The sequence below is a fragment of the Athene noctua genome, chromosome 1, assembly GCF_965140245.1.
Source record: "Athene noctua chromosome 1, bAthNoc1.hap1.1, whole genome shotgun sequence".
NCBI classification, from domain to species: domain Eukaryota; kingdom Metazoa; phylum Chordata; class Aves; order Strigiformes; family Strigidae; genus Athene; species Athene noctua.
The window spans coordinates 19,438,213-19,456,888 of record NC_134037.1 but is presented as its reverse complement, the minus strand read 5'-3'; positions in this window follow the sequence as shown (position 1 = coordinate 19,456,888).

Genomic DNA, 18,676 nt, shown 5'->3' with positions numbered 1-18,676 from the left:
CAGATACCAATATAAAATTATTTTTGCAAAGTTAATATCTATGGAGAGGAACAGGGAAAAAAAAGAACAACAAAATATTAAATGTATGCTGGTAAAACTTTGTTCTTTTTTGTCAGATACTTCTGTACAATGATCAAAACACCTCTGTCAATTTCTGAGATGTACCATCTTTCTTTTCCACGTTCTGAGTTCCCATAAGAAAAAACTGGTCTCTACTGGATATTCTGTCTATTTGCCTCGACATGAGCTGATTTTCCCAGCAGTTATTTGTGCATGTCAACATTTCTATGAACTCTGTAGGAAGGGAATGGCAATTAGGATGAGGATTTAAAAAGTAGGTGTCAGGCTTAAGCTCAGCTTGTATTCACATCAGCCCCTTGAAACAGCAGAATTGTCTACTGGAAGCATTACCTCTCTTGACTGTAGACAAAGCCTGGAAAACTCACACAGATGACTAAAGTCACACTTATGACTGACATGCAACAAAGTTACCACAGTCTAAGCAAACATCAGCCCAGCTATAGTACCCATACATGCTCTCTGAGTCTGCGAGTGCAGTGTGATTTGAGTTTCTTTATCCTGCAGTCAGCAAGAGTCACACTAAATCACATTGTGTTGCATTTGCCATAGAAAATAAAATGCATACTGACTGTTCAACTTGCTAAGTTATAGCAACCCGTTAGGTGTCCGAGCACTTAATAGGTGCGCAAACACAGTCCGAGACTGCTTTGCATCCATAGGTATTGATGTATGTATGTAACCAATGACGATGTCAACAGAGCGCATGGCTACACGCTTGGGCATGCTTGCTCTCAGCGCTAGCGGCAAAAGAGGAAAAGGATTCAAAGATTGTTCCTCACCTGAAGAACTCCAAGAACATCAGCGGACACAGAGAAATTTACCCAAATTTTGCTGAATCTGTACATTAGCAGAGACCTAAGGAACATCAGACTGTCATTTCCACAAACACTAAAATTTATTATGCTTAAAAGTCTTTTATAATACTATGTACATTCTGCATATTTTAAATTACATAACTGGGTACATAGATCGATCTCCCAGCATAAATAATTAACTTATCTTAACACCCTGAAGTGCAAAACTCATCTCTGAAAATCATTTTTGTTAACCACAAGCTGCTCGAATTTGTATGAGGCAAAAAGGGTTTATTAAGAAACACATACATATGTATGTATTTCTACATGTATACATACACAGAGAGAACATATATCATCCTTCTTTTTGACTGTCATGTTCTGCACAATCCTGCATTTAAAACATTGCAAGGTTTTATGCTTTCATCTCTGTATGCTTTCCATTTGAGTATCCCAGATTTACTGTGTTCTGAGAGTGAAACTATACAATAGTTAAAAGTTAATTTTCTTTTCTGCCCCCAAAAAACAAACAACAGAAGAATGAATTTAACCTCATATCCTCACTCTGAAATTAGCTCTATTGTCAAAAGATGACAGCTGTATCCTGATTTCAAGAATTTCATGTTGGAATTAAGCAGCATTTTTGAAACCATTGTGTTACTTCAAACAGATCCATAATGGTCCCTCAGCAAACCATTTTCAGAAGACTTGTGTAAGTAAGATAAAAAGACACCATTTCTGAAGAGATGCTTTTATGGGCTAGGTCAGAGTGCTCTTTCCATGTTGTTCATTCCCAGTCGAATTTCCTAATAGCCTATCTCCTCAGCTAACAGATGCCCAGCCTCATGTCGGAACCAGATCGAGCCACCACTGAGATGATATCCAGCTCCTTTCTTATTGAGCCGTTTCCCTAGCAGATGGTGCAATGCTGCAGGCACACTCCTTCCTGTTAATTACCAGCCTTCGCTACAGATGGAAATGTCAGTCAGCCTCACAGGTCCTGGTTCCTGCCATTGCCTCAGTCCATAGCCCTCTACCTAGGCAAGATGCTGCCAACACACACCATGTGTTTTGTGACTGCTGACTAGGCAGGCAACAAAAAACAACTTAGTTCATGAATATTCATGGAGGAATGTTTAGAGTTCTGTTCATCTGCAATGCTTATAGATCTGCTTAAAGGAGATTGCACTTTCCGAGGAGCCCTGTGCCCCTTGTTTTACTATGGTGCGGGCAGATGAGTTATCAAAGTGTGTTGCTATAGTAACATATAAAGGGCTATTAAATGTCTGTCATTTGGAGACTTCTATAGGCACATCAGTTTCTGCCTGCCATTTTTTACATACCTTAGGTGCCCTTTAATTTTTCTTGTCCTGCAATAACAGACCAATAGTCACCAGGCTGAACTGATTATCTAATGACTGTTGATTTTCATCAAAGCCTGATTACTGCATTATAAGTAACCAATATGAAGTCCTTGATCTTTCCTGATATCTAAGCACAGTAAAACCAAACAAATGAAATTCTGTGTAACCTTTATAAATTTGTTAGACACATTTATTTTAATGGCTATAGAAATCCTGTTAGTAATCGAAAATACATTTTCAGAAAGATTTTATATAAAGTTTGAGTTAAAAGATTAAGAAAACATCTACCATGCCTCTCTTCTTTTTCTTTCTTTTTTTTTTCTTTTTCTTTTTTTGTCTGGAGGTAATTCATTCTCTTGTGAGAATCTGTGCAAGTGTAATGTGTAGATATTAAAATAGCAATATGACTCAGAACGTGCCAATAATATTCTTCATTTTTTTTTGACTCATGACTGTTCATGAAGTGAGACTTTAGATGTTCCAAATCAGAAAAGCAGGCATCTAGTTATGTTAAGAACACACTTTTCAAGAAAAGGAGAATTGTATTCCATTTCCAGCATGCAGAATGAGCAGTATATATGGGAGTAGGGGATGTTTAAACAACAGTATTTTAAATCCACTCTGGGCTGATTGTTGTCAGTCTGCTAATGCTTCAGCAACACAGCAGAGCACCCAGAAATACCTGAGAAAGACACATGCTGTTTCTCTGAAAGAACTGCAAGTCTGACCAAAAAAAAAGTTCTTACAAATCCATCAAGTATACTTTTCAAGCACTACTTCTTTCCTTCAGTTTTATCTCCATGCAAGGGTTGACACTGACTGCTGAATTTTGTCTCTTTCTTGCTCTGTTTATATTGTTCTAATGGTTTGGACTGTACTTGCTTTTAAATTGTTAACTGCTAAGGGATGGTAGTTTTCAAGATGCTGAAGTCCTTTCTATAGCCCCAGAGAGTGCAAAAGCTGTGATGTTTGTTGATCCACTATGCTTTGTATTTTCGCAGAAATATATTCTGGGTTTATTTTTATTTTCATTACAGTGAATCCCCAAAAGCAATGAAAGGTATTTCCAAGGTTTATTTCAATTTCTAGGTCCTATAACATTGTACTACAATGTAAATAATAAAATGTAATACTATAACCTATACAGTTCTAAAATATATTTAGCTTTATCCTTCCAAGCCAAAACTACAAAACATATGCTATTAGCAAATTTCTGTCAGCTGCACTAGGAAACTGAAATTGCAAAATACCACAGGGTTCAAAAAGGGTGCAAAAGTTTGGGGATTACATTATGGGCTCATAAAACTGAAACTTGACTTTGTAAATCACTATCTGAATCAATACATAAGCTACACACACATGTGACTCTCTATGTTGTAAACTAATTACTGTCCTTCAAAACCAGCCACAACATGAGAGGGCATGACATTCCCACTGGCAAAGCTCAGGTCTTCTGTGGGGCAACTAGACATCTATTAAAGCTCATGTGCTCATAAATAGTCTTCTATTCTATGCAAGTTTGATAATATTCTACAACAACATACAAAGGGTGGCATAGTCTTCAATGTCCAACACTTGGCTGGCTCTAGGTCAGCTAAATTTATACTCAGTGGAAAGTGATTTCACCCTAAATTTTCTCAGCCTTTCTCAACTTGCACCCTAGGAGTACTTACTTATTTCCAATTACAGTAATCTTTTCTTGTTTTCATAAAAGGGCCAGATATGACTTGTTGAGACTTAACCACTGACACATTGAGATGGGTGAAGCAAATCTACTCCAACCACGCAGCAGCTCTGGCAGTACCTATGCTGCAGGGCAGGTCTATGGAGACTGTTTGGGAGCACTCCACCTCCCTTCTAGTGCCTGTGTTCTTTCCACAGGGATCAGGTCACAGGCAGTAGTGTGGATATTTTATTACAGCCTGCTGCATGGATAATATATTTGCAATGAGTTTCAAAGCAATGTGCTAAGGTAATTCAGGTTACTGTCTCAGAAAACTGTCAGGCAGTGGCAAATTCGGTGTAGTTTTGTGGGTGGGATTTCAGCAGGCAGGCACAGTAACCTCCTGGTCTGGTATGTTCTCATCTTGGTGCCAGCACGTGCACTGCCCTACAGGTAAAAAAAAGAGATTTTACCAAGGATGATAAAGCTCTGGTGGAGCAGACTCATAGTCACCAAGAAAAACACTGTACCTGTTGCGGGCACTGCAAGTACTATAAGTTTAATAGACCAAGTCGGCAAGATTCACAGCAACCCAAGGAACCCATTTCTGATTGTTTGGTTAGGCTAATACAATACAGGTCTAAAAGCCAAATTACCACATTCATTCTAAAAAAAAAAAAAAAATATTGTTCTTATTTTTATTCTTTTAATCACTACAGTAATCTGACTGACCTAAGTGGGCTATTCAGAGAAATGAACATTCAGAAACTATTCCACGTTATGCCTTATTGTATCTTTATTGCAGCAGAACCTGAGATATTTTTCATAGCTTCTTGAGGCCTACATATCCTGATGTTCCTTCCATCATTAAGTGAAGATGGCAGCTGAGAGGATGACAAAGTTGCTCTAGGTTAAAAAAGCAAGATTAAAAAAAATAGATGGACCAAGTTAGGCATGTGTGGGTGAGAATGACAAGACAATCATATTTTTTGAAATTAGCAATGACACATTTCAAATGTCATCTCATTTATTAAGCCTTAAATAATTGAAGTTGTAACCACTGTTCAAGCACCTGCAACAGTGAGATGCATTTTAGCTAAGGGGAACATACAGCCTGGCATAGAAGTATGCAGGGACTGTATACATCAACCTGTATCTCATAACCTGACCAAAAGAAAGGCTCATTTCTGATTATATGAAAGAACACACAAGTGATGTGTTGCGACACATGCCCATTTCCATCCCATGACTACCACACTTATCCATCCCATATAGCAAGTTAATCTTATAACATGGTGAAGAAAATACTACAGGGTTTTCAGAAAACAAAGGAAGAGAAGATAAATAATTACAATTCTCACAGACAATTAACTCTACTTCCTGACTGGATATAGACTACCAGCCACAGACTGGATCCTACATTAGATATATAACAAATAGCTGGGTTACATCAAAATGTCACAAATATTTTTTTCAATTCTTTAAAATTTTTACAGCCTTTAGTGATTCCAGCTTCACACCATCCCTTTGGTGGGTTTTGAGTTGCATGGTTTGTTTGGCTGCAATTACTGATGTAGGTTTGCAAGTCTGTAGACCTTTTTTTTTTTTTTTTTTAATGTATTCTGTATTTCAGCACCTAACCAAAACTGTTTGAGTGCAAATATATACAAGAGGAAAGTGCAGAATCAAAAATGGAAACTATGAATAATCTATTTGCTGCCAGTATTTTGCCTGCAAGGACTTGACTCTTTCCTTTGCATCAAAGAAGGCCAGGAACAACTTTGTGATGAACTCTCAGGGAGATCAAAGGGAAAATTATTAAATCTCAGAACTGTTGTTACATAGTAATACTCACTTGTTACTCAAGCATGCCTATTCTGTAGGAATTGAATTAATTTATATTGCTCAAGGAGAAGCACAGAGGGACCACAGTTTTCATTATATGATGCTGAGTAATAAGCAGGTAGGGGAGAATGGGTATGTGCACTGAAACAAGGATTCTCTGGAGCTGGACAAATCAGATCTTGTTAAAGCCTGTGATCCCATAGGTTAAGAACCCGTCACCACAGATCCCATACTGACAGTTGGGGTTTAAAACACTTTCACAACCAGGGCTCCTAGGCATCAGAGTGGGGATTAACCCCATCCACCTAGCTGCAGAGAAACAGAATCCCACTTCTTTATAACTTGTTATTTTTGGCTGCCTTTGCCACCTTTTCTACTCATCCCCTTCTCAGTCTAACTGCTGCCATGGCAACATACAACCTTGCTCCTTCCCAGCTGGAATGGCTAAAGGCTAGATTCTTCTGAAGTCAGAAAGGACTTGCTCACTGGGTCAGCTGGTGGGAGGCTGTCGTCTAAGAAAAGAGTGAACAGACTTAGCATGTATCCAAGAGTGCTTGTGTTGAGATTCCTTTTATTCTTCTGCACTGTGGTTAAGAAGCCTTAAGTACTGCAATTACAGGTGCAGCATACAGTTTGTGAGGTCCTTAGCCTTTTTATTTTACCTGTCTTCTTCAAGAATTATTACAGAGAAGCAAGTCAACCACGATGTTTCTTCATACTGGATGGAAAACACAGCTTCCTTTCTCTCAGTATTATACATTTATATAAGCATATATGTGTGCATGTTGATGGCTGCAATAAAAAATACAACAGTAAAGTTGCTTGGATTGTAAAGTGAATCAAATGTTAGGAAATACCAGATATATGGGCACCCATCTCTAATTATGTTTCTGACATACCTTCAAAACACTGAGCAATGTCAGATTTTAATGAGAACTATCAATAGATTTATAGCTAAAACCATATTAAGGCTGTCTGGAAAGTCCTTAATCTACAGGACATGGACTTTGCAGCCTAAGCGATGTTCTTTTAGGAATACCATTACATACATTTTGGTAGAGAAAAGGTAGAATTCAACACTGCTATATACCAGAAAATCCTGATGGTCCAGTATCACAGCACAGACTACCAGTGTCTTTTATCTGTCCAGGAGATCAGCAAGGGGGCTCCTTTCCCAGTACATTGTCCAAGGAAGAGGTGGTCATCTTAACATTACCTGCTGATTGCACGACCTGAAGATAAGAAAGTCTGGGTCACTATCTACCATGATTGACAACCAGCCTTCCCTTTCAGTATTCCCAGAACAGTGCTGTTGGCCTCAGTTCTCCTGCTGCTTTTTTGGTAATGTTTTGCGTTAGGTTCTCTGGAATGTTCCAGGATTGTAGCAATCATTAATATTTTCCTGGAAAAGCTAAGGACATGGCAATGCTCAACACTACACAGTTCAGCCAATCTGATGGAATTCCATCATAGAAAGGAAATATACTACTCTCACCTGTAGGGATACCACATGCCAAGTTGCAAAGCCTTGCAATGGAGGTATTAGAATTTCTCAAATGCCACACAGAATCCTTTAGATGTTCTACAGAGTGAGATTTCCTGGCAGGTCCTTCCTTAATGATTAGTGAAATCTTCCAGTCTCCTGACATCTCAAGCAAGCACATCATATAAACTACTCCAGAAGCTGATCAAAGTGTATAATTATTTTGTATCAATAGCTGAAACTGCGGTTGAGAAAATGACAAGTTTTTAATACAAGCTGCTCTAATTTGGCTCAAGGATTGTTAAAAAGTATGCAGATACACAGAAAAATAACGATGACGGTCAGTACATGTCCAGAGATGGCCAGCTGGGACAAAGGACTAAAGGTTTAACGTTAGGGTTATCCAACATGCTCTGGGTGGTGTGATGGGAGAAAGACTGTGTAGCCCTGCAGGTGTTCAGCATCTCCTTCTAATAGTGTCTACCTGGTTCTCTTGGCATATGTCCAGAAAGGCTATGACTTTTTCCTTTGTCCTTGGAGTCCCCTTTTGTTTTGTGAATACCATTCACAATCTCAATTTCTTAAATGGATTTCTATAATTTCTTTCCCTATGTTTCAACACTTTTCCCCAGGGCTCATTTTCCTCTCCATACTACTGTACAACTGAGACTGTATTATCTGGGTTTTTTGTGGTTTTATATTTAGCTTGCCAACTACTAATTACTGCAAAACCATTTTCTTGTATGTCTTCCACTTTTAGCATTAAGTTTTTTCTTCCTTCTGTGCCCCAGGAAGCAGCTCTTTCCAACCCAATACAGGTGAATGAGAAAACAGCTAGACAACTTTGCTGTTTCTAGCAAAGATTATTGATCTCATTTGACTTTTTCACTCAGTTCTGGAGAGCATCAGCACAGTCTTGGTTAATACAGTAGCTCACCACGACATATAAAGCACTTTGTAAACTACTGCAAATTAATTGAGAGATTAGGATTTAGAGGAACTCTTAAAAATACAATTGAAACAACAATTCTGCAGAATTTCAGAATGTGAAAGCAAGGGGAAAAAAAAGCATAACTAGTTTCCTGAACCAGGACCCCAACAGTTTGGAGTTAGTATCTCATTCCATCACAGACTTTCAGTGAACCTTTGTGTAAGAGATTTCAATGCTTCAACTGTAAAACAGGGATAATATTTCCTTCTGCCAACATGCTATTTCTCTTGTGCATGTTGAATATAAATTATCTGGGATCAGGATTGTTGGGTTGTGATTTATACACTGAATTTCAGACATCTACAATGCTGATATGTATGTCAAAGGCAAGGTTTATCAATAGAAAGGGAGGAAATTTAGGGAAGTTACTGGTTCATTATTATAGAAACTTCCTTTAAGAATGAGTCATACAAGAAATACGTACTGACTATACATACTAATCATTTTAGTTATCTACTTTTAGTTGGACCTAAGTCACTTCACTGTGCCAAACATGCATTTGTGTGAAATACAATGGGGCATATATGTATCTTTACTTAATTCCTATTCTGAACAGATGTGTGACTTATTATAGTTGAGTCTGCTTCAAGCAGTAAGGTTTCCTCAAGAGGATGATTCATGAAAACATCTTGACATAAAAGTTTTGATCTTTTCTTCTTTTTTTAAAATCTTTTTAAAACTGCAGGAGAAAATGACTGATTATAGTTGTTAAAGTGCTTTGTCTGCTTGTGGTTAATTAGCAGGTGTCATTTCCCTGAAGTAGTGTGAATTATTCTAATGTAGGGGCAAAGCTTGAAAATAATGAAGTTATTAAACTTGTTTACATTCAGTGACAGACAAACTAACTTTGCCTAATTATGATTCTACTTTTACAGGGTTGGGTTAAGAGTTCAGTTCTAATGTTTGCTGGACTTATCTTCTGCTTTGAAGAAAATGTGGAGAACTAATAGATACCTTTTTTAAAGAAAAAGAAAAAAATTCCAAAACAGACAAGCAGAGAAAGACTATAGGAATGAGCCAGGTAGGGAAGAAAAATAATAATTATATGAATAAAACTCTACTAATAAAATTGTACTGATAAAATAGTCATTTGCCATCTTCTGGATATAGTTCTTTTAAAAGAATCAAATTTTTAATCTCCTAAATGTATTAGAAATTATTTTTTTGAATACTGCATAATATAAAAACAATTATCTGTACTATAGCTATGCATTTCTTCTAGCTGCACTATCTTCTAAAAATAAAACAATATATGAAAAATATCCTTTGTTTAAATGACAAGAGGGTAGTTCAGAAATTTTGAAATCTCCTCCCTCAAAGTCAGAAGCTCTCAAGCTCATTTATTTATCTATCATTTGTTAAGTTTTCTTCTTTAATAATGCAATGGATTCAGTCACAGACTGTTTCTCAGAACCTGCTTCTCAGAGCTCTGGCTTCCTAAACAAACAATCCCCATCCTACTGTCTTCTTCCTTTTATATTTTTATTTCTGTCTTTGCCATTACATGTGATCCCTTCTCAGTGCATGAAATGATCTCCAGCAACAAACAAAGAGCTATTTATTTAGCTCCCTGCATATTTTGTCCAGCTTATTGCTATATTGTATCAACAGATTAATATTAATATTCATCTTGGAGGTTGAAATGCTTTAATATATATGTTGCAGTAGTCTCTATTACTCTAAAAAGTGGTCTGTTTTAAACTGTACCATCGGGAATTAGGTAAATGCTGTCAGCTGTGGATGATTTTATTTTCAGAGATTGACAAAGGCCCAATATAAGCCATATATGATTATTTGTTCCTTTTTTTTTTTAAAAAAAAAAAAAAATATAGGATAAACTTTGCTTAGAGAACATTCTGTGTTGGGATTCTTTCACCTCTGTCCCCTCACTGATAGTGACAGATGGAGAGCTATCCATGAAGCTTTTATCTTTCCTCTAACATGTCCATTGAAGATACTGCTCCCGTGTTTGTGATCACAATTTGCTTTCTTAGGGTACATTAACTCTTCCAAGAATTCTAAACTCTTCTATTTCTTCTTCAGGAACTGAGTACTGTACCAGCACACAGGATAAGACTCCCTTGTGTCAGAAGAGGTCTCTGTCCAAACAGACAAGACATTGAGTGGGTGTGATTTGTTGGAGGCAGCACAGCAAGTTAGCTTTAGAGGAAAAGACAAACCAAAGGGTGGAATTAATCTCAGCTGACTCTAGATGCCAACATCTGAACAAGTTGCCTGAAGTTCATTTATAGTTAGTAGACAAATAAACAGAGAATATGACATTGTTTAGTTGACCTGTATTAGATACCTACTTTTAGATTAGAAGAAACAGACCTGGAAATGCCCATTTCTTTCCATCAGCAGCAAAAGGATTCTAGACAGCTACTAGTTCAAACACATTTTACTCTCTATGGATGGTTAAGTGAATCTCACCTAGTATTCTGTTCTTTATGCCAATGCTTTAATAAGAAAAATCATATTGTTTATGGCGTGTTTCTTAAACCTTTTATAGACTTGTTGGGTTTTTTTCCTTAACAATGCACCTTTCCTTCCTTATTCACAAGTTATGTTGTCATGCAGGTTATCCTTTTAAGCTTAATAGTTCAATAATCTTTCAAGCAAGCCTTCTACTGAATTTAGAGTAGCCAAACTGATCAAGCCAGTATCTTACTGAATCTACATAGGTCTTTTTTTTTTCCATCTCCCGCTCCATTTCTAGCAAGAAGGAATAAAAAGCATACTGGCCACATAAATGAAAAAACCTTTCAGTACAATTTTTGTGAATATTTTTTAAACAACCAAACCTTTGCCTTAAAAATATCAGTAGAATTAGAAACAGTTTTCTTTGTAAGAAAGAAAAAAAAAAAACACATTTGGAAACGGCTTCTTAATAAAATAAACACCAAATTAATTTCACAAGAGGCCTTTTCTGTGTAAAGCTGCCTCTTTCGCTGTGGTGCTGGTGATAAGTATTCTTTTAACATGGAAATTACCACTGTGGAACTGCCAGTATGCGATCTCAGATCACTCTTTTGGCTTTGAAATTCAAACCTAATAGAAATCCTGCCAAGTTATTCAATGCTAGAATCCAAGAAAACTTAGCCCCATGTTAAGCTATTGCTAATCAAGAGCTATCCCTCGACACCTGAATGAGTGGATTCTACAAAGAAAAGAAAGGAGAGGTGTCTTTGCAACTTTGCTCAGTTTGCTGCCCAGCTGCAGCAATTTTGTTCTATAAGCAGTCAAAAAAGAATAAAGTGAAGAAAGCAGCTGTATGGGATTATAGGCACATTTGCAAGATGCTCCATGTGTGGGTTTTTCCCCCCCCTTTAAATGCAGTGTGAGTGCAGTGTGACTAATTATACCAGAGAGGAAAGCAGAAGCTCTCTAGTTAAAGTATTTGGGTAATCATGTTTACTGCGGGGAAAGTACGTCTGCATTAAATAAGTCAAAACACGGTGTGTAAAATGTGGAATGACTTTGTAGGCACTGCAAGAGAGAGGAAGATGTAGAAATGATATAAGTCTCATTTGTCCAACTAGAAGCACTACCAAAAAAGATAAACCATCTGCTTCAACTAACTCAGCTCCACTTGAAAAATGCTAATTGTACAAGAGGAGGAGGTTTAAACTTATTTCAATAAAAAACCAAAACCCAACAAAAACTTTGAAAGCTAGCATGTTGCAAAGTGGTTTGACAAAAATGATACTACCCACAACCTGGTGTTGGGGTGATAAGGACTGGTTCTGCCCCTTCCAGGTCTCAATTTCTATTTCTTTGATGCTTTAGGTAGGTGCCATCTGCCCCTGGTTACCAGGCAGTAAATTTGTGCCAGGGACGCACATTCCTTCAGTTACTTATTGTCCTTCAAATCCATCTTAAAAATCTCCTTTGCCATGATGCCTGATAGATATTGGCAGTGGTTCCGCAGCCAATGTGCCGAGATCACCGTCTCCCCTGGTGAGCTAATGCGGTTTCCTTGTGCTCTGCCACTCTATGTCCACCTGCTATTTCTTCTCAAACTGTTAGTTTGCTAGCTGTTCAAAAATGTTTTCCACTAGCTGTTAGTAAGACAGAAAAGACAAAAGTTTGGTTTTTGTTTGGAGTAAAGTTGGAAGCACATCTATAACATGTGACTGAAGAAAAACTTGGTTGCAGGATTAATTTAGCTCTATCAATCTAGCCTGCAACCAAGAGTCCTGAAAGAGCCAGGGAAACAACTTCTGGCCTTGTTAGTTTTCATTGCATCTTTGAATAGCAGAGAAATTATAAGTGAAAAGGTTGGGGCAATATATAAAAGGGCAAATGAAATGACTTGGATAAGCATAAGATAGCTGGCCTAAATCTAATTCTGGGCTAAATAATGAAAACATATGGGGATACAATTGAGAGGGAATTAATTCATAGGTACACAATATTTATGATTTTATGTCAAAATATTTTTAAGGAAGATAATATACGAGAACAAAAGGGATTTCATTATTTGAGTGAGATTATAGTTTGGCTGATAGACAATTGCATAAATGTAATATAGTTCCCCAATATATTTGGGATTTCTGATTTAACTTTCTGATATTTTAAAAAAAACACCCAACCAATAACAAAGAACAGGCATATGTTATGTTTATTGGGAACCAATATATCAAGAGCCAGTGAAATCACTGGATGTATGAAAGTGATGTCACAAGTAAATCAGAGTATTTATTTTACCTTGGAAAACAAAACAAAAGAAATGGACCAGTACTGCATCAATTTTTGGGCTTCATATTACCTATAGGGCTACAAGATAACAGTAGGAGGCATTAGATAAGCATGATCACTATCCTTTTAAGTCTGCAGAGAATTCATTCAAGAGTTTAGACTCTTTCATTTCTCAGAAGGAATGCGTGATGACCTGAATGCTATGCAGAAATACATTGCTGGTTTGATGAAGTTCCAGATAATCTTATTATGCCTTAGATTTCAGGTATTCATTAAAATTGAAAATCCAGTTCTATTTATCTAAAGAAGAACGGCAAAACAAGAATCAATAGCTGGAAGTTCACATCAGTGAATTTCCAATTTGAAATCACATACAAATATTTAGGGGGAGAACAAATAACCATGTGAAAAAAAAATGACAAATGAAGAATCAACCATATATGAGTATCTTGAAATCAAAATTACATGAAAGTTATGTTTTAATAATCAGGTTTTCTAGAGGGATATGTAGGTGAAATTTCACAGCCTGTTTGATGCAGAATGCTAGACATAATACAAAATGGAGCTTTGTAACACCAAAAGAAATGAACTACTTCATTGTTATTTTCCACTAAAAATAGGGGTTTAGATACTGCAATGTTTGTATGTCCTTCAACCCCAATTTTAGATACAGGCTTGCAAGCAATTTCATTGCTTGTCTGATAACAAGGTGTTGCAGATCATCCATTTTTCAGCAAAAAATGATTAAACATCTCTCAGCAGTAAGGATTAGCATGTCAAAACTGGGAAAAAAAAAATTCAGAATAAAATGAAAAGATTTCATATTAGTGAAATAAAATTAAAAATCAGGGAAGAGATTAGTTTCTAGTATTAATAGAATAGATCAGTTTTGACTATAACTAAGTTCAAGTTTTCAAGGATATTTTGATATACTTGCAAACTGACAAAAAGAAAAACTTTTTATTTATTTTTTAATCATTCCTTTATTTTCTGTGCTTCTTGCTCCTCATACAAGTATTTCACATAGATTTTATTTGAGAGCTAGGTCTTACAAAAAAGAAAATCCTGCTGTAATGGTTTTCACAGGCTGAAAATCACAACCTTGACCAGCTGTAGAGGGGACAGTAAATAACTTATGTGTGATCTTCAGGGAAAAAATCGGTGACAAATTTTCAGCCCCAGTCATTTTTTTACACCGGGTTATGTTTCCAAGGATATTCTTCTCTTTTAAAAGAAATCCTTTACCCATGCTACTATATCCTTTTTTTCTCCTATAAAAGAAAGCTTAGCTTCAAAAAACATATGAGTGTTCATGCTAAAATACAGTATTAGCATGCTAGCTATATGCTAAAATTCACCAGATTGCACACTAATATCTCCAGTGGCTTATTTGGACAATGCATTTGGACAATGGTCTCTTGCAAAATGTTAAGAAAAATATTAGCGTTTATGTCCAGACCTCAGCAAAAGCAGTTGGGCTCCAGTCCTGCAGCACATTCACAGTAAGAAACGTAGTGTTTCACATCTTTATAGACTGGAATATATTCTCAAAGAACCCTCTTGTTAAACCCCCCTCATATCTTTTTGCTGACCTTTCTCTTTGTGGTGTGATTATAAGGAAAAGAGGCCAGTTGAGGATGGGGAAGGGTAATAAAAGCTTCTTTCAAATCCATACTAAAAAATGCTATGATGGGCTTCTGGACCTATAATGACCAAACTCCACTACCCCACGTTATGACCACATTGTTATAATGGTCTACCAGTATATCAGGAAAAATGCACAGCTGGAAAAAAACTCTCTGATGACATCTGGCACACGGATTTGCATGGAAAGTCAAGTCAAAGAGCAGTGCCAAGATTCTTAACAATATTCACTATGTCGAAATGAGAAAGCGGGAACATACATACATAAAAGGATTAGCTTCCTTGCAATCTAGTTCTCAGCTAGGAATACGGTTGTTCTTAGGCATTCAACCAGGAACACAATGCAAAATGACTCCACCAGCATGGAGACAGAATTTGGAAGTTTCACAGAGAAAAAGTATACTCTGTTTCATATTGAAAACACACTGTGCAGAAAAATCATGTAATTCTGCAGTCCACAGAATTGAAATCTGAGGCTCAACAGGAATTGTGACTTGGTTCCAAGAAAGTGCGGGTGGAAAGAGGAAGGTATTACTGAAATGCGTGTCTGCCTAAACAATGCAGTAAGGATAAAATTCCTTTGCTATCTGCTGTGCTGTTAAAATTAATTTCTATTTTTTATTCCTTTTCTTTTCCTGTTCACCTCAATCAGATACTGTTACAGATTCTGTTTAAAATGTTGATTGTTGCGCTGCCAGAACTTAACCAGGGATTGGTTGTGTGGCTGAAAAAAACCCTGGCTGGTTGACATGAAGATAGGACAAAAACTGACAAGAAGTTTAATTGGGATGTTTATTCTTAAAACCGATGGTACCTGCATGGTGATGATCAGAAACTTTACTTCATGAAGAATGACCTTCTCATTTAGCTGGCAATCAAGAATTTCTTCTTACTTTATTTTCTTAATAGATGTTTTCAAACTGCATCTGAAAAAACTGACATTCAGATTTCATGTTGAAGAAACCTAAATGAGAAAAGACACACATTTGCACTCAGCAAAGCTACATCATATAAAGCTACACTCGACATTCATATTTCTGCTCTAAGAGTTTCAAAGCAAATTTGAACCTATACCTTGTATATACTGAGTCCTTTAATGACATAATTTACTGCGTCTTTCCTTCTACCTTGTTTCCAATTTACTACTTTTATTTTATAATTTATGAAAACTACTCTACCTCCTAAAAGACAAACAGTATCCTAACTTTTAGCACACTTACCTGTGAGATTTACCATGAAGTAGGAAGCAAAGCTAGATCACTAGGTTATTCTTCAGAGATAAGAGTCACGTTAGAAAAGAGAGATGACTGTATAAGTAGCTTTGCATCACGAACAAAGGAATTCACCTTGGACAGTACATAGACATGTTGCTAGTAGATTATTTTTACAACACCAGAAGGATTTAGAAAAAAAAAAAAAAAAAAAAAAACTGACTAATTTTGACAGGATAGTTTTATACTTACTTTATTCAGATTTATTTATATAGTCATAAACCAAAGAGGATTACAGTTGCAAAAGTTAACTTCTCACCACATAAGATGGACAAGAATCACTCAATGTACAGCTGTTTGATATATATTTTACCCTTCTTGCTTCCTTACTTCCTTACCCTTGTTCTTCTAATCTCCTTACTTCAATCCTTTTCACCACCTTTTTCTGAGGGAACAAGCTATGATAATTCAATATTTTTGCATATAATTGCCCCAAGCAGGTAAAACTACAAGGTAAGGTAACATTCACCTGCCCCGAGTCTCAAGTCCCTGTTACAAAGACTAGAGAGAAATAAGCATCCCCAAATTAATTTCATCCTAAGGTAGGTTAGAGACAGAGAACCACTAGAAGTGTCTGTGTTCCTTAATTAAAACAGGTGCCAGTAATGACTAACTTAGATTTAGACATCTAGACGTTTAGACCTCTAAAGTAAGGTGAGATTAATCTAATTGGTGGTGGCCACCCTTAAAGGGCTACTTTGAAATTACTTCCCTAGCCTTGTAGTTCTTTGGGGTAGTCACAGAGGCCAATAACTCAGAGAAAATGCCACCAATTCACTGCAAGACCATCTTTCTCTATTCCCAGCTTCTAACTTTTGCCACAACTGTGGCAGACAGCAGGTCTATCTGTTGCATCAGTTCTCTGTCAAGTCTGCTTTCAGCACTGAAGGGCAGTGAGTCCTCGTGGAAAACAAGTGCACAATCATGCAGCTATGGGTCAGAGGCAAGCCTGGGGAGAAGCAACAGGTCAGGCATGCCTCTAGCCTGTGCTTAAGTGCACAGCATTGGCACAGCTACTTTCGTCTGTGGTTTCTTAATGCTTTTCAACAAAGCTAGCTGAAAAGAAAGCAAAGCCATCATGTGACACTGTTTTGACTTTGCTGTGAGTCAGCAGCTACTTGAAAACTTTATATCTACTGCAGAGACCTCTCCTACATGAAAAAACTGCAGTAACTGAGAATGCATTGATTTGCCTTTGTGGGTCTGTTCTTGTACTCTTCCTGAGGCATTTACTGCTGGAGGAGACAGGGTGTTGGGTTAGGTGGTCTGACCCAGCGGAGTCAGTCTGATGAATTTACCATTAATAGCGGCAAGGCTGCCAGAGGTTTCATGAAAATTGCTGGCAGCAGGGACAGTAGGGCTTAAGATTCTCTGGCTTTCTGCAGACTTGAAGTGAGTAAATGCTGATGCACACAGAGCTGTCGGCCACTTCTACCTCTCCTATCTCCCTGCCTGAACTCCGTTTTTCAGCATTAGCCTCCAACCTCAGCCAATTTCAATTACCATCTCCTGCTCCAGTCAATTGCTGCTTCCACTGCAAGTTTCCCATCCAGGCTCCACTACTAGGATGCTAATGCTAGTACAGAGCTCCCAGGTCCAAATTACCATCTTCACTCGACCATTCGTATTCCCTCACTTGTAGATCCAGCACCCAGTCCAGAGGCCATGACTACCTCCTTATTTCTTTTACCAGCCTGGTCCCACACTGGCAGGAGAGCAGCATTTAGAAAAACAAAAAAAAACAGTCCTGGTGTATAGTAAGCCCTGCTGCAGAGGTTTCTTATACATGGGTTTGTCAGGATGTATGAGTGACTGGAGCACAGCTAACATCTATAGAGTCCTTAGTCTCTACCTGTAGTCTAAGATTTCTCTAGTGGGAATCTACGAACTTACTGTGCAGAGTGGGATCTGTAAACCACCCTTCTTATTTTTACTCCATTTTGTCTGAGTTTCTCCACTCAGAAAATGTAATTATTACAGTGTTTGTTCAAATGAAGTCTAACCTCAGAATTTACTCCTCCCCTTCTTGGAGTCCCTGTGTCTGGAGGTGTTTAAGAGTCCTGTCAACTTAGTGCTGAGGGGTGTGGTGTAGTTGGGAACTGTTAATATTGGGTTGGACTGGATGACCTTCAAGGTCTTTTCAAACCTAAATAATTCTGTGATTCTTTTTTACCCCTAGTGTGTTCACTCTAAGGAAAAGACAAAGACCAAAACCTCAAAGCTGTGGACATATTAGGGTTCCATCACAGTGATATTTTTCAAATACACATTTCTGGCTAAATTTGCAAAGCTCTTGTAAACACAGAACTTGTCACAGATCTAACACCACCTCTCTTCTCATCAGCCCTCTTTGTCTAATCTTGTCTTCCAATACTCTAGCCCCAGCTTATACAAATTTGACTGCCATTCCTTAAGTACTACATTTTTTCATGGGAAAATGATTTAATTTTGTTTAGCAAGTTCTGAAAAATAGCCATATATTTTGATCAGAAATTTTCAAAGTTCTCCATCTTAAGGGGACCCTCAATATGAGAAATTTCAGCCCAAATAATTCAATTTTTGTAAACACATAAACAACCCAAGCCAGGTTCAGATAATGATAAATATCAGTTTCAAAAGGCAATGTTACCAGCCACCACTGTAATTTTATGAGATCAGATTTCAAGCTGAGGTTTTCCCTAAAAACAGTGTGAAGAATAATCAGGTCTGAGAGGAGGAAAGGGAAATCACAATTGTTTCCTTGCTGGAACTGATCCACTCATGATAATTTATGCTTTATCCTTCATTTCATCCAGTGATATCAGCCTTCCATCAGTCCCATCCACCACAGCTTGAAAAA